Here is a 23,761-nt window from a genome sequence, read left to right on the forward strand (position 1 = left end):
GTCCTGATAATTTTAGATTTTCTCAGGGATGTAAAATAGAATAATTGTACCTGCCCTGGTAGATAACGCTGTCAAAGAGAATGACAAGTGTGTGTGTGTGTGTGTGTGTGTGTGTGTGTGTGTGTGTTAGTTGCTCAGTCATGTCTGACTCTTCGCAACCCTGTGGACTGTAGCCTCCAGGCTCCTCTGTCCATGGGATATCCCAGGAAAGAAAACTGGAGTGGGTAGCCATTCCCTTCTCCAGGAGATCTTCCCGACCTTGGGATCAAACCAGTTCTCCTGTATTGCAGGCGGACTCTTTACCATCTGAACCACCAGGGACGCCTGAGTGACACTTAGTCGGGCACTAGATAAACATCAGTTGTTCCTACTTCATCGTCGCTGTTGTTAATCCTCGGGCAGATTGGGCTGATTTCTCAGGCAGCTGAAAGAACACGGGATTTGGAATTAGACCTGAATTTGCACCCTGCCGCTGCCGCTTACTAGTTGTGTGGCCTTGGGGAAATTACTGAATCCTCAACTCAGCTTCCTCACCATAAAAGAAGGAATATAAAAACTGATGCCAAAAGCTCAACTTCTCTGCACGCTGGTGCTGAATCAAATCTCAGAGACAAGAGTGAAGTAGAGAAAGATAGTTTTATTACTTTGCCAGGCAAAGGGGAATACAGCAGATGCCTGCCTCAGAAAACTATGTGTCCCCCACATGGAAAGGACAGTGAGAAGTTTTATAGTAATGCTTCAAAGAGGGCTTGTGATCAGCTCATGGACACTCTTCTGATGTGTTGGTGGTGAGGTAAGGAGGAGTCTGCATCATCAGCCTTCAGGTTTCAATCGCTCTGGGGTCTACATGCTTGTGGGCAGCATACCAAGGTTAATTGTAACTTCGTCCACCTGGAGGGGTTTCAGTATCTGCAAAACAGCTCAGATATTGTTGTGTGTATCCGTTGATGGGGAAACAGGACCTTGTTTCTCTTGACTGTTTATCCCTAGTCTCGACTACCCTCCCTTCCCTAATTAACAACGGCTTGAATCTGCCCACTGGGACTCAGGAAGGTCATGGAGGCTGAATAAAAGTTATTTCCTATAATCAAAGAAATGGGGGACACAGAAAGGCTTTGTGTCCAGGAGCCCCCGTAGCACCCTGTTTGGTATCAAAACTAACTTGTGAGGTGCAAATGAGCTGGTTTATGTGAAATACATTTGCCAACTGTCAAACTCTAAGTGTTTAGCATTAGCATTATTTTGTCATTGTTAATATTATGGGCTGAATGTAAATGTCTCCCCAAAATGTATATGTTGAAACCCTAACTCCCAATGTGATCATGTTAGGAGGTGGGGCCTTGGGCAATAATTAGATTTAGGTGAGGTCATGAGGGTGAAGCCTATAGGATAGGATTAGTGTCCTTATAAGGAGAGCCTGAAGCTCTCTCTTCTCTCCCACTCCCCGTCTCTCTTTTTTTTTAATTAATTTTTTAATTGATGTGTAATTGCTTTACAGAATTTTGTTGTTTCCTATCAAACCTCAACATGAATCAGCCATAGGTATACATATATCCCCTCCCTCTTGAACCTCCCTCCCATCTCCCTCCCATCCTACTCCTCTAGGTTGATACAGAGCCCCAGTTTGAGTTCCCAGGGACATACAGCAAACTCCCACTGGCTCTCTATTTTATATATGGTAATGTAAGTTTCCATGTTACTCTCTCCATACATCTCACCCTCTCCTTCCCTTTCCCCATGTCCATAAGTCTGTTTTCTTTGTCTGTTTCTCCATTGCTGCTGCTGCTACTAAGTCGCTTCATTCGTGTCCGACTCTGTGCAACCCTGTAGACGGCAGCCCACCAGGCTCCCCCATCCCTGGGATTCTCCAGACAAGAACACTGGAGTGGGTTGCCATATCCTTCTCCAATGCATGAAAGTGAGAAATGAAAGTGAAGACTCTCAGTCGTGTCCAACTCTTAGCGATCCCATGGACTGCAGCCCACCAGGCTCCTCCATCCATGGGATTTTCCAGGCAAGAATACTGGAGTGGGGTGCCATTGCCTTCTCTGGTTTCTCCATTGCTGCCCTGCAAATAAATTCTTTGGCATCATCTTTCTAGATTCCATTAGTATTATGCATTAGTATACGATACTTATCTTTCTCTTTCTGACTTACTTCACTCTGTATAATAGGCTCTGTGTTCATCCACCTCATTAGAACTGACTCAAATGTGTTCCTTTATGTGGCTGAGTAATATTCCATTGTGTATATGTACCACAACTTCTTTACCCATTCATCTGTCAATGGACATCTAGGTTTCTTCCGTGTTCTAGCTATTGTAAACATTTCTGCAGTGAACACTGGGGTACGTTTGTCTTTTTCAATTTTAGTTTCCTGAGGGTGTATGCCTAGGAGTGGGATTGCTGGGTCATATGGTGGTTTTATTCCTAGTTTTAAAAAAAATCTCCATGTCATCTTCCATAGTGGCTGTATCAATTTACATTCTCACCAATAGTGCAAGAGCGTTCCCTTTTCTCCACACCCTCTCCAGCATTTATTGCTTGTAGACTTTTGATGAGGGCCATTCTGACTAATGTGAGGTGATATCTCATTGCAGTTTTGATTTGCATTTCTCTAATAGTGAGCAATGTTGAGCATCTTTTCATGTGCTTGTTAGCTGTCTATATGTCTTCTTTGAAGAAATGTCTGTTGAGGTCTTTTCCCCACTTTTTGATTGGGTTATTTTTCTGGTATTGAGTTGTATGAGCTGCTTGTATATTTTGGAAATTAATCCTTTGTCAGTTGTTTCATTTGCTATTATTTCCTCCCATTCTGAGGGCTGTCTTTTCATCTTGCTTATAGTTTCCTTTGCTGTGAGAAAGCTTTTAAGTTTAATCAGGTCCCACTTGTTTACTTTTGTTTTTATTTCTATTACCCTAGGTGGTGGGTCATAGAGGATCTTGCTTTGAGTCATCGAGAATTCTGCCTATATTTTTCTCTAAGAATTTTATAGTTTCTGGTCTTACATTTAGGTCTTGAATACATTTTGAGCTTATCTTTGTGTATGGTGTTAGGAAGTGTTCTAATTTCATTCTTTTACATGTAGCTGTCCAGTTTTCCCAGCACCATATATTGAAGAGGCTGTCTTTGCCCCATTGTATATTCTTGCCTCTTTTGTAAAAAATAAGGTTTCTGGGCTTTCTATCTTGTTCCATTGGTCTATATTTCTGTTTTTATGCCAGTACCATACTGTCTTGATGCCTGTAGCTTTGTAGTATAATCTGAAGTCAGGAAGGTTGACTTCCTGAAGGATGTCCTTCAGGAGAATGTCCTTCCTGAAGAATGAAGGACCAGCTCCATTCTTCTTTCTCAAGACTGCTTTGACTATTCAGGGTCTTTTGTGTTTCCATATGAATTGTGAAATTTTGTGAAATTTGTGAAATTTTTTTGTCTAGTTCTGTAAAAAGTATCATTGGTAATTTGACAAGGATCACATTGAATCTGTAGATTACATTTGGTAGGACAGTCATTTTCACAATATTGATTCTTCCTACCCAGGAGCATGGAATACCTCTCCATCTGTTTATGTCACCTTTGATTTCTTTTATCAGTATCTTATCATTTTCTCTATACTATTCTTTTGTCTCCTTAGGTAGATTTATTCCTAGATATTTTATTCTTTTTTGTTGCAATAGTGAATGGGATTGATTCCTTAATTTCTCTTTGTGATTTTTCATTGTTGGTATATAGGAATGCAAGTGATTTCTATGTATTAGTTTTGTATCCTCCCCTCCCCATCTTAATTCATCTGTCTACAAGCCAGGAAGAGGGCCCTCATCAAGAACTGAATGTTGACCTTGGACTTCCAGCCTCTGGAACTGTGAGAAAGTCATGGCTGTTGTTTAAGCCACCCAATCTGTGATATTTTGACAGCAGTCCCAACAGTCCAAGACAACACCACCACCATCTAATTTTTTTTCCAGAAGTTTTCATTTACAAAAGTCTTGATTATGTGCTCAAGTGATGATAACTGATTTCCATTCAGCCTCTGAAGTAAGGGTTCTGGGACAGACTAAGGGAGCACTGAGGCTAAACCATCTGTCTTCCCCAATGAAACATCACCATTACACATTAGCTGTGTGAGTTAGTGCTGATCTCTGTGAGCATTTAATGTTCACATGTCTGAAGAGATGCTGAGGCAGAAAAGGGTTGTTGACTATGGTCTCCACCTATCGTGTATTGTTTTTCTGTTATAATTGTTAGGTTTTTCATATTTCACCTCCTCCCCATCCCCACCCCCACCACATTTAAAACAAGTGGCAATCCAGCTCCTCCTACTTTCCTGGGAACCTGATCCATCTGTCCTGCCCATAGGTTGGAAGTCCTTGGGCTTAGGGCTTTAAAACCAGCCAAACTTAAGTTTGAAGCCTGCTTCACCGACTTTCTATGTTACCTTGATCAAGTCACTTAACCTTTCCACACCTCCATTTTCTCATATGCAAAATGGGAGAGACCACCTGGTTGGGAAAAGTCAATAAGGCAGTACATTTAAAATTCTGAGGGTCACATCTGTCAGCCAGGGCCACTCCCCAGCTTCACCCTCCTTCCTGGAGCTCTTGGATTATCCCTGCTCACTTCTTTCACCTGATTGACAGACTCTCCAGGGCTTTTGGTGAGATGATCACCAACAAAGTCAGCATCTACTGTACTCGGGGAAATACTTATCAATACTGTATCTCAGTAAAAACAATAGACTTTATTAAATATATATGCTGATTGAATATTTTAAAGAGAGTGTATAAGCTTGGATATTCACAATATCTCTGGTGGATACATACACAAAAAAGGTAACACTGTAGACCCTTTTCTCTGCATATCTTTCTGTATTTTCTTTTAATTTTGCATCATGTGCATGTAATAACTTTTTAAATTACTTAAAAAACATCAGTGATATGGGAATACTTTCTTGATTTGGATATTCTAGAAAGAGTTCTCCAATGCCCTGAAGGTTAGCATAAACTCCAAAACTTTCTAATATATGGATAGGGGAAATTGTGGTTTTTGAAGCTGAAAACTACTGTCTAATAATAGCCTATTAAAGGCTATAAGAAGAGACTTTAATTCTGTGGCCTCTTTGCTGTAGAACATCTATAACCTCTCACCTCAAGGTGTACAAAGAAACCATTTGTCACCAGTAATAGGAGTAATGTTAATGGAGAGCTCACTGTGTCACGCACTGTTATGTGCATATTTCACACACTACATCAAGTTAATTTCACAACATTCTTGTGAACTGAGTCATTATTACTCATATTTTACATAGTAGAAAGTTGAGTCTCACAGAGTTTCCTAATTAGCAAGTGACAGAGCTGAGATTCAAACCTACTAAAGGGTTTTTAATGTTTCTTTTTTATTGGATAAGTTTGACAGGTAACACTGTATAAATTTAAGGTGATATTTATCACATTACATACTTATAGTATTATCATCTATATTAGACTGTACATTAGATCTCAATTACTTATAATTACTCATTACAAGTTGGTACCCTTAAACACTATCAATCTTATACCCCTACCAATAGTCCTCTGGTAACCAGCATTTTATTCTGGCATTTTTATTTGTTTTTATAGGTCAAACCTGTTGTAGGTTATGACAAGGGGCATTGGACTATTATAAGGATTAAATGAATTCATATATTTAAGTGCTTAGAATGGAATTTCTTATAAGTATTCATTCTCACTAAATACCAACATTAACATCTTGGAGTCAAGGAGGAATTTTGTAAGTTAGAAATAAGTGCAAGTCAGCAAAAGTACAGGAAGTCATTTTTATACACTGAAATATGTTAAGGTCCCATTTATTCTGTAACTTAAAAGAGTCCTATGGTTTTTAAGATAGTTTTCCTTGTTTTTATTTCCTATGTATGCCATTTCCTAGATCTTCCTAGAAGGTCTCCTGCCATAAATTTTTTGTGCCGCTCCTCCACCTCCAGCATTTTATGCTTTTCAATTACAGACTTTTTTGGGGGGCCCTGCCATATGGCTTGCAGGATCTTAGTTCCCCAACCAGGACTGGAACCCATGCCCCCAGCAGTGGAAGTTTGGTGTCCTAACCACTGAACGACTAGGGAACTCCCCCATCATAGAAATGTTTAATATAAAATCTGAGAAAGATAATATTTTAAGGTGCAGCTATTAGGATGACCACCCGCACAAGCAGAAGCTGTGTTTCTACCTGCGGGCGCTGAGAACAGGTGAAGCAGGGGACTTGCAGGGCAGTATGCTGTTCCAAGTGGTTATGCCATAAAGACAGTTTGAGATCCTATTTTCAACATGTACGGGAATAGCAACTGCATAACTGCTTGCTATATAAAGCAAAAGAACAAGCAATATCTGAGCCTGACTGACACCATGTTTCTGCAGTCACATGCCAGGCTCACAAAAATACAAAGCAAGAGAGGAAAATCCCTTCCTTTTGCCACCAGAACTGCTTTATCCTCCCACCAGAACTGTAGTCTATTTGAGCTGCTCTAACAAAGCACTGGGGGCTTCAGGAGGTGGAGGGGCAGGGACTGGACTTCTTGCTATTCCTCAACAACAGCAGGTAATCTCCCATTTCAAGGCCTCCACCCAAATGCTCTTCCTTAGATACCGGATATCCATGTGGCTCATTCTCACACCTCCTTCAAGCCTTTCCTCAGCTGCCTCCTTTTCAGTGAGTTCTTCCATGACCCACATATTTTAAATTTGTAATTGCCCTTCCCAATTACTCCCTTCCCCTGCTTTATTTTGCTCCATAACCTTTATCACCAGCATATTTTACCTTCTACTCATTTGCTTTAGTGTTTATATCCCTCCAAGAGAATCTAAACTCCACAAAGGTGGAGACCTTATTTTATTCACTGCTATCTTCCCAGTTCTTAAAACAATGCCTGCCACAAAGTAGATGTTCCATAAATATTTGTTAAATGATTGAATGAAATCCTCAGAGGAGGATATGAAGCAGAGAGAAGCTCAGTTTTAGCCCAAGATCACAGGACTAGTGTGTGCAAGGTTCAGGATTAGAACTCAGCCAGAGCTCATTGCACTCTCTCAACCTTGTTCGGGGCTTCCCTGGTGACTCAGTGGCAAAGAATCTGCCTGCCAATGCAGGAGACATAGGTTCAATCCCTGATCCAGGAAGATCCCACATGCTGTGGAGCAACGAAGCCCATGAGTCACAGCTAGTGAAGCCCACGTGCCCGAGAGCCCATGCTCTGCTAGCAAGACAAGCCACCACCATGAAAAGCCCGTGCACCACAAGAGAGTTGCCACTAGAGAAAAACCCAGCAGCAACGAAGACCCTGCACAGCCAAAAATTAAATACATAAAATTATATTTTTAAAAATCTGATTTAGCAGCTGAGAGGGGGGACTCCCCATCCAACCATAAGAGCTGGCTGGCTGGGCTATACTGTGGGGGAGGCACTCACCAAGGTTCAAATGCAAATCCTACTAGAAGGGCTGAGCTGAAACAGAACCAAGTCTTTTGGCAGCACTGTTGACAGACTCTGCTTAAGGAAAGTCATTTGAAGGCATATGAAGAAACGTTCCAGTTTTAAGACTGGCTTTAACTATTTTTCTTTCAGCTGTAGCTTTCCGGGACGATGAATGTACCATATGTCAGTATCTCCAGGTTCCCATACAAATTAGGAAACTAAAAATGCCCGATGATTAAAACAGATTTCTGCTTGTTTCCATGGGAAATCAACTGCTCCAAAACCTTAGGAAACTAAGAGGGAGGGAGACTGTTCAGCTCGAGGTGCTGTCTCGGAGTGGCTGCACTCTGCCTCCTAAGTTTCCCTCCAGTCTGTTCAACATTTTGGGCAGGCAGAGGGGTGGGGGTGGGGTGTAGTCCTAGGTGGCCCACCCTGCTGGTAGCCAAGTGACACCACGAAGACCAGTGTGTCTTATCCAACTCCTATGAGCCTCCTGCCTCCAGGGGACTGGACACTCTACTCCGGGCCCTTCAGTGCTGGATCCCAGGCCAACGACACAGGAAGGGCCTCTTAGTAATGACAAAGAGACACTGAACAGGCCTCTGGCCTCATCCTTCCAGCATGGTTTCGGCAAGTGCTGAGCCCGCTAGCAGGTCTTCTGGTGGACCAGGGGATGCCCCCTCCAGGACTCTTGTTTGCAGACTGACTGCTGACTACTCACAAGCAGGCAGTGGTAATTTGGGGAAGAGGGAGGAGTGGCCTCAAAACAGCAAGGGGGCCCTGGGCAGCTACACCAAGGATGTCTCTAGAAGGCTGTGATGATTGCTTGCTCCTGCCTGCCCCAGAAATAGCACCAATTTGCCTAAAAGAGAGAATGTTCAGAGAAAAGGCTGCAGAAAGATTTCAGTGTTGTCTTGCCAGTGGAGTCTTTTATCTTCTTTGGGAAAACTGGCTCAGGTGCTTACCTTAGCCTAAGTTGCTGTTTAGTTGATAAATCGTATCCAACTCTTTGTGACCCCATGGACTTTAGCCTGCCAGATTCCTCTATCCATGGGATTTTCCATGCAAGAAAACTGCAGTGGGTTGCCTTGTCTTTCTCCAAAGGATCTTCTTGACCCACAGATCAGGAAGTATTGGCAGGTGGGTTCCTTACCACTGAACCAACCTGGAAAGCCGTAGCTTAAGTTCAGGATTGATCAAACCACACCACCACTCTCCCTCAACCATCAGGCAAGCTGAGGGTGAAAAAAAATAACTTTTTTATGCTTTCCTAACCCGTAAGGTAATTCAGGCATGCCAGGGTGAGGCCCAAAGCTGGAAACTCAGCAGTAAAGTTGAGAGTAGAGTTTAAATTTGGATCCAGACAGCTTACTAACTTACTGTCTGGGAGACCTCAGGTAACTCAGAGTCATAGTTTGAGTGTCTCTAAAGTGGTGATGACAATACCTCTTCCTCAGTGAGGTTACCAGAATGAAATAAACTAACTTAAGTAAAAACACTCATACTGAGCCTGGTAGGCAATAGGTGCTCAGTGCCTGTGGCTTCTCTCTTCTTTCCCTCTGTTGCTATGTTTTATTGCCAAAATTGGAAACAGATAGCTTGGTGAGCAGTAAATAGGCAATCCCCTCACTCCTCCCATAACCATTATTACCAGCACTAGCAGTTCAATTCTTCTCAGAATTACCCCCGGCAATGCATAGAACAGAGGATTTCAAATCCTTGTACATATTATCCCACTGGCAACACATCAGCCAGGCTTGGTTGTCTTGCCTAGGTGGAATGTTTCTCAGAGACATTAAGTGGAAAAGGACACTGTGTCATCTTCTGCCAAAATAAACCACTGGTAAGTCCTTGTGGAATTAAGACTATAGATCACAATTCATTCCAAGTGCCTTCCCCTAGGCTGGTCAAAATATTTTAACTCCTCTTGTCTTTAAATGACTCACAGGTGTGATTCCTTACCGTGAGGCCAACCTTACAGGTTCCACGTAATCAAGATTAGAGGACACATGCAGTGTTATCATTCTGTGGTCCTGGGGAGGCTTTCAGTAAATCAATCTTTCCATCACAGCTCTGCTATACAAAATCATGCTCTGGTGACTTGATCTATTTCTGCAGATTTCCCGTAATAGCTTCTCAATACTGCCAGGTCTGTTTCTACCCCTACCCCAGTTCTAACACTGGCTACCCAAGGTTGACACAGGCTCCGCAGGTTAAAGGCGAAGTCGTCCACATGACTGTCTTCACTTCAGATGCTAGACATGAGTCTTGGGAGGTCCCCAGACCACCCACTCTTCTGCCCAACTAGCTACAAATTTGGGGGTTCCAGACTTTCCCAGTGGCTCAGTGGGTCAAGAATCCAACTGCAATGCAAGAGACACAAGAGATGTGGCTTTGATCCCTGGGGGAGGAAATGGCAACCCACTCCAGAATTCTTGCCTAAAAAATCCCATGGACAGAGGAGCCTGGCAGGCTATAGTCCATGAGGTTGCAAAGAGTCAGACATGACTGAGCATGAGCACAATAAACAATATAACAACTTGAAAAATTCACTAGAAAGACTTACAGAGCTCAAGTACTAGACTTACAACTATATTGGATACAACCAAGAGCAGCCAAATGAGATGCATGAAATGAGGTCCAGGAGAGAAGCCAGAGCTTCAGCGCCCTCCCCTCATGGAGTCAGGGCATGTTACTCTCCAGGCACATCTATGAGTTCATTAACCAGGAAGCTCCACTGAGCCCATGTCCAGGGTTTTTACTGGGGTTTCATTACATAGGCACAACTGATTAACTCATTGGCCTCATGATTGAACTCAATCTCCAAGTACCCCAATCCCAGAGGTCAGGCTGGCCTAAGGGTCCAACACTCTAATCACATGGTTGTTCCTGCTGATGTCCATCCTTCATCCTGAAACTATCAAGAGGCCCAGGTGAGTCAATTCTCTAACTTAACAGAGACACTTCATCATTCAGGAGATTCCAAAGGTTTTAGGACCTTTGTCCCAGGAATGGACAAACATCAGATATATTCTTCATTATATCACATTACAGACCATCCGGGTTTTGAGTTTAAGCTTTTTCCTTGGGGCAGTGGAGAGAGATTTGAAATAAGTTGAAGTCATCATGTATTGAGAAACGACTATGGCCAGCCATTCACAATACATGCTGAGAGTAGTATTTGGACAATAAATTGGGCAACTATGTGGAGGGTGGTCTGGCTGAAGCTAAAATGGGGAAGACTGAGAAAGAGGCAGTGGCTGCTGTGTAGCCACAAAGTGGTGAGAGCTAAACTAGGGGAGCAGAAGAGGAAATGCAAAGGGAGGCGTTGAGAGAGATTTTGAAGGAAGCTTTCAACTGACCATTTAAAGTTTTTTTTCCATTACAAGAGACTACCCAATGGACTGAGAAATCAGAACTACTTGAAGAGTCAAAATACCTTCTAAAGGTATCCAAGTAATATTGACAAAGTAGCTCCTCTGTGATTAACAGAACTTTGTATTCTAAACATTGAAAAATTCAACTAACATTAGGGATCTTAATGCTTTACCTCTTGAATAAATTTCAGGAACCCTGTCCTCATCATTAATGCCATATTCCCATTCATTCTTCTGAACAAAAAATGGGGACTCCCCTTGTCTTCAAATGAAACACTTATTTCTGTTTTAAAATGAATGTAGTCAGTTTTCATCTTTCAAGCAGGCTTTTGAAATTTCTTCACTTCTAAGTTCAAGACCCTCTCTCTCCTTTAGATCAAAGATTCATGATGCATCCCTGAATAAATTATGTATAAAAGAGAAACTGTAATATTGTTGCATTAAAAACTAGCTATTTCTTCCTGTACACAGATTTCAGTAAACAATAAAAGTAATATTTCAGAATTCTGTGTGTATGTTTTTCTCACACTAATTATTAAGATAGTGAATTACTCATACCTGTAGAAGTTCTGGAATATGACAGATATTTTAGATAAGAATTTTTCAAATAAAGTAATTTAACAGATTTAAATTTAGGAGCAAAGAGAAATGATGATTATTTTAATGTATAGAAATAGAAATGAAATCATAAAAATGATATATAGTTTGCTCAGGCAATAAGCATTCATTTTGTTGTTATTTTTCATTTGCTAAGTCATGTCCAACTCTTTGAGACTGCATGGACTGCAGCACACCAGGCTCCCCTGTCCTTTACTATCTCCCTGATTTTGCTCAAATTCATGTCCATTGAGTCGGTGATGCTATCTAACCATCTCATCCTTTGCCTCCTCCTTCTCCTTTTGCCCTCAGTCTTTCCCATCATGAGGGTCTTTTCCAGTGAGTTGGCTCTTCACTTCAGGTTGGCAAAGTGTTGGAGCTTTAGCATCAGCCCTTCCTATGAATATTCAGGGTTGATCTCCTTTAAGATTGACTAGCTGGATCTCCTTGCAGTCCTAATGTTTACTTTAAAATTTTTAAATTATATATAAGCTATTAGATGTTGACTTTAAGAAAATTGGCAACTGGCAACTCTTCATGTTTGTCAATATGCTTAAAAATATTTGGAGAAAAGGCTTCTTTGACATTATATTAAAATAATTAAGTGAACAAGTAGTTTTTGAACTTCAGCTAGGTGGGAAACAGAAAAAAATCTAAAGTGTCAAAAAAAAGAAGATGTAATTAGCTGTTGAATATTAATAAAAATTAACATTTACTGCATGTTTACAATGTGTCTGGTACTGTGCTAATCATCACAGTCACACTGTAAAGTAGATATTAGTACTATAATTTATCCCCATTAAACTATGGAGAAACTGAAGTTCAGAGGTTAAGCAACTTATCCAATTTCGCACAGCTAAAGATTCATTTCTATAAGCATTTATAAAAAAGAAAGTTGTTTTTTAAAAAAACTTTATGGAGAGAGAATTTGGATAGGACATTTAGAGACTGATGGGATTTGGAAGAGAGTAGAGAGATGAGAAAACAAATGAGAGAAGGCAGAAGGTAGTGTGAAGACCTGCACAAAGTCAAAGTGGTAGTAGCCACAAAGCCAATGAAGGCATGTGCCCATGGGGTGAGAGTGCCCCTCAGGGAAACGACTGCAACACTTATGAAGGTGATTTGGACAAAAACTGGGTCCCTGGGCATTCAGGTATCATATTAGAAAAACATGCAATGCAGGCTAAAATGCAGATAAATCCAGATCCTTTTCATTGAGGAATTACACCACTTCTGCCCAGCTATTTGAGGCCTTGCAGAAATCAGAAGATGGAACCCTACTTATGTTGGGGGAGATCATCGAAAAAGTCATGACAACTGGTTTGACCTGCAAACTGGACCCAAGCAGTTGGAGGTACCCTACCTCCTCTCCTGTCCTTGGACTATGTGTTCTGTTTGCTTCCCCCACTCCCAGAAGCTGGCCCAAGAGGACTTCCCTGGAGGTCCAGCGGTTAAGACCCCATGCTTCCACTGCAGAAGTGCAGGCTTGATCCCTGGTTGGGGGAACTAAGATTCCACATACCACTAAGTACAGCCAAAAGAAAAAAAAAAAAAAAAAAAAACTGCTGTTCTCAAGGATGAAGCCTTGAGACAATAATCTAGTGATGAGACTAGATTGCATACAACCGAACCTAGTTGAGGACTCCATTTAGACTTTTAAGATTCTGGTGGCCAGATGCAGAAATCTACTTGTCCTGCATCTGTCCAATGTAAGCCTTATAGAAAATCCCCTTATGAAGCCTGCCACCTACCAATCTGGAGTGGTCTGCTTCTTTGTTCCTTCTCTCTCTGACTTCTGGGTATGGGCTTCAGTTTCAGATCACACCTGGGAAGTTCCCAAGGAGGTTTGTGAACCATCAACTCACTTCTCTTAGACCTCTAGATTCACTCCAGATTTGAGAAGAAGCTTCTTCCAGTCCTTGACAGAAAAAGAAAAATACCGACCAATCTCCACAAAAGTTGTTCAGCAAAGCCCATGATGACTCCTGTATTTTCTTGTGAAAATGGTGGCAGGGGATGCAGAAGGGCATCTTGTTCTTGCAACTGAAATCTGTGCTGTACCATTTGTCTTCATTAATCAGATACTGAGCAGATCTAACATTGCAGAGGGTTTTATAGGAAACTTTCCTATCACTAATTTTCAGAAATAGTTTTGGAATTTTAGAGACTGGCCAGAAATCTATAAATGCGGTGCATTAAATGATCTCATCATTCTAAGTAGCCAGCCAAAATTTTTAAAATTCCTTTCTCCTTAAAACACTCAGAAGTCCCCTACTATTGTCCACCTCCATGCTCTTTGGGAAGATTCACTCGGATAAGTCTCCAGTCTGATTTGAAGAAAAGCACTGTGATGTAATGTGATTGTTAGCCTAGACACAGTCACAATGTGCCCATATGGGGACTGTGGCAACTCTGGGTGACTTGTAGGCTGGTAATACCACTCCTGATAATCAAAAATTAAAGCTTGCCCAAGTAAAGAACTGGTAACTTTAAAAAATATTGTTACTTTTATACCTCCTTCACTGGATACAGACTGTAAGATAAACATGCAACATCTATTGTATATTTGTTTTAGATCATTAAAATATTTTTTAAATGCATCTTGTGTCAGGAATTTGACATGCATTGAAATGGAACATTTCAAAGTGGCTTAACTGGAGTATCTCCCTACTCAAAATGAGCCACACATTATCTCCCTTCTCAGTCACTGTGGGCTGATGATGGATGTAATTCATCGTTAAATGGTCCTGAAATGTATTCATTATGGAGAGATGAAGAATAAAACATTATATCTGGGAAGATATTCTAGAGATAAAGCTACAAAGAAACAAAGAAATTGATGTTTATTTCCCTTAAGCAGTCCAGAAAAAAAAATCACATTTTCTAGAAGTTTGAAAAATTCTGACATTATAAGGCAGAAAAAGATACAAGACTGCAGTAAGAGTTCAGGCTTTGGGGTCAGGTACCCTGATTCCATTTCTGGTTCTGCCACTTTCCCAGGTGACACTAGAGGTAAAGAATTCACCTGCTAATGCAGGAGACGCCAAGAGACATGGGTTCCAGCCCTGGGTCAGGAAGATTCCCTGGAGAATGAAATGGCAACCCACTCCAGTATTCTTGCTTGGAGAATTCCACGGGCAGAGGACGCTGGTGGCTACAGTCCATGGGGCTACAAAGAGTCGGAAACAACTGAGTACATGTATCCTGGGGCAAGACACATTGCTTACCTGTGCCTTCAAGTTCCCTGTCTGTGAAATGGGGACAGTGATAGTACCTGCCTCATACTGTCGGTACATGGATTAAATGAAACAGTAAATGTAAAATGCTTTAAGCCCTGCCTGGCTGAGAGCACTCAACAAATGTTAATGTACTGATACTACCCTATTTGTAGCATTCAAATCACTGTAGCAAATTATCAGACAACCTCTTTAAAATTCCAGGCTAGGTTGCTCACAAATCAATTATTGTTGTATTCTACAGTCCCTGAAACTCTTTTGATCAGAAAACGTTCATTTCAAAGCAACTGATCAAAAGCATTATTATAGAACACATAAAGTTTGAGTTCTGGTTTAGTCAATGAAATCAACATGAAGAAGTGACATCAGATTAGATGTAAATAGACTGTTGTTGTCAGGAGTATCTTACAAGCTGAAGAATATCGTTGACATTCAAGAAATCTGGATGTTTTCAGTTTCTTAAATGTGATCACTGTTATTTTCATGTTATTGTAAAATGATCCTCCCTTTAGCTGCGTGAAACAATTTATCTATTTAAACTCCAGAGTTTTCCTTTATTTACACTACTTTTGGAAGCAATTAGTGAAGTTAACTCAGAAGTACACACACACACACACACACACACATATCTATTCTTTACTGTAATATGGTAAATTTCTTTGCACTGAGAATTAATTTTTAAATTCCTTTAAAATAATAAGCTAGAACATAAGATATTTTATAGTCATTCTAATGAAATGTTAACATGCTGTTGAGAAATTCATGGTGCCTTTCTTTGATAGCTCATAATCAGAGCACATCATTTCTATCAGCCTTCTATTGAATGTTCTCAAAAACAGGGATGGACAGCTCTAAATGTTATAACAGGCCTAGAGAAGCATTCATAGGAGAGTGTGTTCACAATAACAGGGAGGGAGACCACCTAAGGTCATGAATTATTCCACCCATGTTCAATTCATAGGGAAGAAAAAGCCAGTTACTGTCAAGGACTGTAAAAGGCTGGAGATGTTATTATTTGCAAGCTAAAAAAAGTCAGCCTGCCCCAGTTTCTTGGATGCTGGTAGAAGACATTAAACTCCTGGATCAGAGATGGGGAAAAGTTCATTTCTTACAGCAATAGCTGTAGCCAGAATATCAGCATTTTTTGTGTGTCTATTCCCTGAGCTTCAACATACTAACAGCAGGTTGTGTTGCAGAAGAGGAGCCATGATCTTAGGTAGTGTGAACCCTTTATAATGAGTGTGTCTGCCTGTCTTTTGCTCTGGAGAGAGACATTATAATATTATTATACTGAGCAGTCACTGTGCTTGCCCTTTGCTCCAGAGGGAGGCATTATCACTACTGTCAAAACTGTTCACTATACAAATGTCTTTGAAAATCTAGTCTGGAAGAAAGGGCAGTCAGTGTCTTGCTCACAAGATGTGCAGAAATATTATAGAGGCATGGACAGTTGTCTCCTGTCCAATAATTGGTAAATTATTCTGTGCTATCCCTTCAAGTGCATGGAATGTGTAGGTTGCTCAGTCATGTCTAACTCTTTTGCAATCCTATGGACTGCAGCCTGCCAGGCTCCTCTGTCCATTGGATTCTGCAGGTAAGAATACTGGATTGTCATTTCCTCCTCCAGGGGGTCTTCCCAACCCAGGAGTGGAACCTGGATCTCCTGCATTGCAGGCAAATTCTTAACTGTCTGAGCCACCAGGGAAGGCCATAGAAAGAAACTAAAGGCTAACACAAACATGTAAAAGCAAGGGAATATTCCCCAGTGTAAAGGAACAAGGCCACACTATAACCAATGAGAATGGGGGCTCCTTATCCTATTAAAGATGACAGGTACTCTATTATGGCTATTTGTAAGGAAAATGCCTGCAGATCGCATCTGCCAGGAGGGCTTATCTTTGCAGGCATTCATTAAATTAATAGTTAATAGGGCCTATAATTCCCTTCTCTTCCCAAGGGGGGAGAATCTTATGAAGGTTCTGAAGTCTTTAACTCTAGAATAACAATTCAAACATTCTATTCTGAGAGATTTTATTCTTCTTGGAATGTTGATAGATATGACGAAGGAAATTGTTCAAGGTAAATAAAATTAGAGAAAAATCACTGCAGACGGTGATTGCAGCCATGAAATTAAAAGATGCTTACTCCTTGGAAGGAAAGTTATGACCAACCTAGATAGCATATTAAAAAGCAGAGACATTACTTTGTCAACAAAGTCCGTCTAGTCAAGGCTATGGTTTTTTACAGTAGTCATGTATGCATGTGAGAGTTGGACTGTAAAGAAAGCTGAGTGCAGAAGAATTGATGCTTTTGAACTATGGTGTTAGAGAAGACTCTTGAGAGTCCCTTGGACTGCAAGGAGATCCAACCAGTCCATCCAAAAGGAAATCAGTCTGGGGTGTTCATTGGTAGGACTGATGCTGAAGCTGAAACTCCAATACTTTGGCCACCTGATGTAAAGAGCTGACTCACTGGAAAAGACTCTGATGCTGGGAAAGATTGAGGGCAGAAGGAGAAGGGGACGACAGAGGACGAGATGTTTGGATGGCATCACCGACTCAATGGACATGGGTTTGGGTGGACTCCGGGAGTTGGTGATGCACAGGGAGGCCTGGCGTTCATGGGGTCGCAAAGAGTCAGACACGACTGAGCAACTGAACTGAACTGAAGTTCAGCAAAGTCAACAAGTATTTTTAGAGCAGGACTTCTCAGAGCCCTTAGCATGTTAATATTCACTGTGAATCCTCAAGAGGAACAGAGTGTTCCCCAGTGGCTCCCCAATAGAGTATTCTCCCAGTGGCCCCAAAGACCCCTATTTCTCAGGGTACTCAAAGGGTAATTCTACAAAATGCTACTTGGAAATGCCTCAGTACAGGAAAGGCTTTATCTCAGTGGCAATGGATGGTGGAAGACACAGGTGCTTTGGGAAGAAACTGCCTGACTGGTCTACCCCACTCTAGACATATTTCCCATAGATAACAACAAAGAATGCCTTCCTGCATCTTTGATTATATGTTGGTGACTATATCCATTACTTCCTGAAATCTAGGGAGGATAAATATTACTAGCAATAAACATGATCACCAAAGATCTTACCACTGTTACTGAGAAGGCAAACCAGGCTTTCTTGTTTCTTTCTCCAGAGAGGTAAACAATGTGAGTAAATTTAGGAAATTAATAAATGGACTCCAAAAAGTCTCAAGAAAATGTACCTTGTGTCAGTAGAGGTGGCAGCTTTAAGAAGACAGCATCCAGGCATGGCTGTAGCATTTTCTGAGTGAACAAAGCACCGTCCATGATACTTTTCCAAAGACAGAGTCATGTTTATGTAACAAGAGCATCTGCAATTTCACTACCCAGATAAGGTGTCTTGAGCCATGGATATTCATGCCTCAGAGAGACAGAGAAGAGCAGCATTTTAGTCTGAGGAAAGAAGCAATTCTTCAGGCCTGAAATCAGGTGCTTTGTCAGGGCTGATGTCACTGAAATTTGAGGCAAGTTGATGGTAAAGTGTGATCTGAGATGTTCTAGGGTACATTCTACAAGCATAATACGATATGGTGTAAAGAAAAGTGTAAAAATGTTTAGTCCTGGGAAAAACAATGAGTTACCTCCCTTAGGAGGTAAATCCTAATGTAGCTTGTTTAATAAATAAGAAAGTTCTAACCCTCTTAACAGTGTTTCATTATCTTTAGAATAATTTATTTCACGGCTAGAGCCAGTCATTTGTGGATTTAATTAACGCGTTAATACAGGTAAAGTTCTTAGATCAGTGGCTGTATGTATATGATTAAAAAGTAGTAGCAAGCAAATATTATTTAGTAGTGCAGTTATAGCAGTTACATTTGGATACCAAAAAAGTCACTCCTGAGACTATCAAACTCATTTTTACTTAAAACTTATACTACATGTCATCATGTGAAAGCTATTTATCATTGTCTGTATAAAAATAAAAATTCCAAGAATGAGGCTGCCTGGTATATTTCATATCGCCTAAGCTCAGAACCACAGACACTTCATGCTCTTTCATTAAGTTTGTTTTCAATCATAAAATGCTTCTCAATTAAAGAGCAAGCTGTAAAATCATCCCAGGAAGGCACATTTAGGATATGAGTATGCTACTGGGAAAAGCACAAATCAATGCAATTTCAAAAAGTATTGGAAAAGTACATCATAAACCTTACTGGAGATACTTGATGGAGTCAATTTAAAAATACATATTCCTTTCCCATGTGATTGAACAGTGGTTAAGCCTGAGAACTCTGAAATTAGGCTCGCCTGGGTCCAGATCCTAACACTTCCATTCATTGGTCATATGGCCTTTGGCTAGTTAATATGTGGCCTTTGGCTAGTTACTTGACTACAATCTGCCTCTCTATCAATAAGGGAAAATAACACTGCCTACTAGCTGGGGACAGCAACTAAATGATATAATACATAGAAATATTAATATAAAGCTAGTACTTAGCACATTAGCATGTACTTTGTAAGTGCTTATTACACCATTATTTCCAAAGAATATCTCACAAGTTAGTGGGACCAAACACTTACCTATTGTGTTTGCATGTGCACACACATGCATGTGTTTTGAGGAAGATGTCTAAATTATGATTTTAGAAGAATCTGACCCAAACTTTTCTAGAATCCTATTTTAAATCCTCAGCAACACTACCCTCGCCTATGGCACAATTCTACTGCCATTTTAGGATCAAGACCACATTTGACCACATTACCTCTTGGGCAACTTCCTGCTCACAGGACATTTTCTAGGGAAGGTTTCTCTTGTCTGAGCATTTTTATTGGCATACAGTCAAGAATTTAAAAACTGTAGCTAAAGATGGGTTTTGTCTTCCAGCTATTAACTCAGAAAGTGCTAATGATTGCAACAATGTTAACAGCTGAAACTTAAAAACAACCAAGTTTCCTGTTAGTTCAGGATCCTTCCCACAAAGCTCAGAAGAGGTCTGCTGAGCAGATGTGCAGAGGGTGGGCAGAGAATGCTGGGTAAAGTTCTGCTGGTGGTTTGGGTTTAGAATTCAGATTTTACTTTCACTATTACTGGGCAGGATCAACTGACATCCCATACAAAACACACAAGCATAGCAGGTTGATCTTAAAGAATGTGCCCAGCATTGAAAAATCAAGGTTTAAGCAGATACGTGTACATAACACATCATTTTAGTATATACAAAAGGGTTGAGGTTTTAGACTGCTGCTGCTGCTGCTAAGTCTTGTCTGACTCTGTGCGACCCCATAGACGGCAGCCCACCAGGCTCCCCCGTCCCTGGGATTCTCCAGGCAAGAACACTGGAGTGGGTTGCCATTTCCTTCTCCAATGCATGAAAGTGAAAAGTGAAAGTGAAGTCACTCAGTCGTGTCCGACTAGTAGCGACCCCATGGACTGCAGCCTACCAAGCTCCTCAGTCCATGCAGTTTAATACAAATTATAGTAAAAGAACCAGTACAGGAAATGGAAATATTTTTAAACTTGTTCTTTCAAAATTTATTGCCAGGCTCTCTGCTAGTATTGATATAAAAGCGAATAAAGAAACAGTAGAGAAGCAAAACGTAAAGAGATAAATGGCAGCATGCGACAGTGAAACAGAGATTCAGAAATAAGTTCTATGGGAGCACAAGGAAGAGAGAATTACGCTTGCCCGGAGCCTGCAGAGCTCTACAGAGAAGGTGACTTTTGAAACATGCTTTCAAGGAATGAGATAGCTCAGGCTGCTTTTTATTGTAGCTAATAACAAGATAATGTAATATAATCACCATTTCCATACAATCTACCATGGCAATTGCATATTTTCTTTCTAAGGCTCAGTTCAGTTCAGTTCAGTTCAGTCGCTCAGTCGTGTCCGACTCTTTGCGATCCCATGAATTGCAGCACGCCAGGCCTCCCTGTCCATCACCAACTCCCGGAGTTCACTCAAACTGATGTCCACTGGAACCTTAAAAAGAAGGTATTATTCTTCCAATAAAGATATGCAGAATGGGGTTCAAAAATTAAGAAACTCACGGTCACATAGCTGGTGAATGGCAGATTCAGGATTTGAGCCCAGATATACATCATTCCAGGCTTCCCAGGTGGCACTAGAGGTAAAGCCTCCACCTGCCAATGCAGGAGACATGAGACATGAGTTTGATCCCAGGCTTGGAAAGATCCCCTGGAGCAGGAAATAGCAACCCACTCCAGTATTCTCACCTGGAGAATCCCATGGACAGAGGAACCTGGTGGGCTACAGTCTGTGGGGGTCACAAAGAGTCAAACACAATTGAAGCAACTTAGCATGCACACACTACATCATTCCAAATTTTGTACCATGGTCATGAGTTGCCCAGAAAGATCTAATTCTGTTCCCTATTGTCAACCAGTATATGGTTAACTTGTAACTATATGGAACTCACCCTGGAAGCCCATCTGGAATGCCAAACTTTGGCCTAAAGAACTGAATATTAAATGAAAGATCAAAATGGTAGCCCTGGCCCACAGGGCCCTCTCTTTTCTCTGAACTTCAACCACATTTAGTTCAAAATGGTTTATACTGAGTCAAGTGCATGCCAGATTCCCTCTCCCATGAACTGTGAACACCTGAAAATCAGGGAATAAACGTAATCCTTCTTTGAGACCCACAGGGTCCAGCAATCACAGAAGCTGGCTGATGGCTAATTCACCTAGTGTTTTACAGAGGGCTTGATAAGTGTGTGTGTTGATTTCAGTTAAGTTGACTGAAGTGAGGTGACTATAGACTTAAGGCTTACGTTCTGTAAGATAAGAAAAGGAGACCTAAGCAGTACAATATAATGAGTTTCAGACTAGTGCCTCTCAGACTTCAGGGTGCATGGAAATCAGCAGACTACACACAGAACTGTCCAGCTCATCCTACTAGAAGCAGGCAGAGTAGACAAAGGTATTGCAATTAATGGGGTGGAGTGGGGAGGGACTCAACTTGCAGGGACTCAAGTCCATCTGCAAGCTTCACCGCTGTTTCTGGTCCTTTTGTTCTCCAAGCAATAGTGCAAGCCGCTCACTCTTTGCTACCCCATGGACTGTAGCCCACCAGGCTCCTCTGTCCGTGGGGATTCTCCAGGTGAAAATACTGGAGTGGGTTGCCATGTCCTCCTCTAGGGAAACTTCCCAACCCAGGGATTGAACCCATGTCTCCTGCATTGCAGGTGGATTCTTTACTGTCTCAGCAATGAGTTGTAGTAAATACCACAGCTACCATTTACCAAGGACTTATAAAGTGTTTGGCCCTGTTCTTGGTGATTTAAGTGTGTTATTTAATTCTCACAGCACCCTATAGTACTATAGTCACATTGTTGATGGGGTGGGGGGAAGTAACAGTAATTTCCTTACATTTACACAGGAAAAGCAGGAATTTCTTCCTGGTTCACTTCAGTCCAAAGTCTAGGATTGTGATTCCTTGACACTGGGCAGTGAGGCAGCATTTCAGGGAGGACTAAGCTTGAGTTTAGGGTACTAGTAGCATAAGGAGGATAGAGGTGCAGGCAGAAAGCCTCGGGAGAACAAAGCCCTCCGCAGGATATTTGTGCCCTTAGTGCTCATATCGCTGTTTAAATCCAGGTAAGGTATTTAACTTAACTGAGTTAACTAGTTAACTCAGCTAATACCTGGTGGCCTGCAAGGTACTCACAATTTTTTTTTTAATTTTTTTTAGCAAATTGCTAGTCAGCCTTTGTCTTTTCTCTAGGAAACTTCCAGGAATTTTCCCACCTGCTATCTAGGAAGAAGGCCCCACTTTAGAATTAAGTGTTGTTCACTGGGTTAATTAAGGCTAGTGTTAGGGTCACCTCCTAAAGACTAAGAGGGTTGAAGGTTTTCTTCTGTGAAAGACACCCAACAACAGTACTGGAATTGGAAAAAGTGTAGGAATTTGCCAGAGGAGCATGGAAGAATCAGTTAAGACTAAGAAATCAACATTTGACAAATTTTAATTTTGACTTGGAGATAAAAATGGGGTAAAAGGAGAGACGCCTGCTTTCTTAAGGTTTGGGGTGTAAGAACAAACCAACTAGCAAAAAAAAAAAAAAGATTAGCTGTCTATGAATTGCTCTGTTGGCAACACCCCTCTTTTCCTGAATGCCAAGACAAAGCAATAGTTTAATTGTTGGTGCTCTGAGAAAAACTCATATTGGTAAGGCATTCCAGAAGATCTTATATTACTTAGTAATCTTGTCTATACATTTTTCCACTGGGGAGATTTTGTGTACAGGTGACTCAGCTTTCAATAAGGCAGAGTTCGCTTTTCATCCTGAAATTGGGTAGAGAAAGGTGGAGAAGAAAAGCATGGTTTAGGTCTATTTAAGACGGGGGGGTGGGGGGGAGAAAGAAACCCCCTCCCCCATACTCTTTAAACAACAGGTGGTTTTGACGAGAAAGATCAACTCCATGCACAGTACGAAATTGCAGGCGAAGCATTCGATTTCAGTCCCCCAGAACCTGGCGCCAGGTTGTCAGGATGCGGGAACAAGGAGGTTCCTAGCGGACAGCAAGCTCAGGTGTCAAGGGAACGGCTCCTGGGCTTTATGGTCCAGGAACACTGGTTTTTGTCTTTGTTCTCTGTCTCTCTCAGTGTGCCCCACCACCCCCTCCCGCCCTTCTGCTCATCTGTGAGGGGAGCAGGATAGTGAGGAAGGATTATCTCCATCCTCCCCAGTCCTTCCAAGGAGTGCCCAGAAGGGCTATTTTTAGTGGTAGCGGCTCCCCTCCAACTTACCCCGGGGTGGAGCCGCGACTGTGGCGCGGCCGCCCGGCGCAGGGCAGCCTCGGGTTAGGGATGGGGAAGGTAGCGGCCCCGGTCCATTCCTCAGGCACTGGCCGCCAGGTGGGCGTTCCAGAGGCCGGAGCGGCTCCACCGGCAAGCGGCGGGAGATCTTCCTGGGCGCCCTGAAGGAAGTCCTCGGCGGCCGGCGGCTGTCCCCGGCGGGCGGCCCGGGCGCGGGGTGGTCTCCGCGGGGAGGAAGTTCCCGGGCCCGGCGGCCTGCGTCACAGCGGGGCTGGCACCGCGGAGCCGACGGGCGGGCGGCGCGGCGACCCCGGGGCCGGGCGCTGGGCGGCGCTGGCTG

General features: G+C 41.9%; 1 long non-coding RNA gene across 1 annotated transcript; it reads right to left on the reverse strand.

The window, feature by feature from the left end:
* On the reverse strand, positions 618–23,721 carry LOC102173804. Its single transcript, XR_001917833.1, has 4 exons — positions 23,413–23,721; positions 20,444–20,622; positions 17,884–18,062; positions 618–909 (listed from the first exon to the last, which is right to left on the reverse strand). It is a non-coding gene; the product is annotated as an uncharacterized LOC102173804 (long non-coding RNA).

This window comes from Capra hircus, chromosome 3 (genome assembly GCF_001704415.2).
Source record: "Capra hircus breed San Clemente chromosome 3, ASM170441v1, whole genome shotgun sequence".
In the NCBI taxonomy this organism is placed as follows: Eukaryota; Metazoa; Chordata; class Mammalia; order Artiodactyla; family Bovidae; genus Capra; species Capra hircus.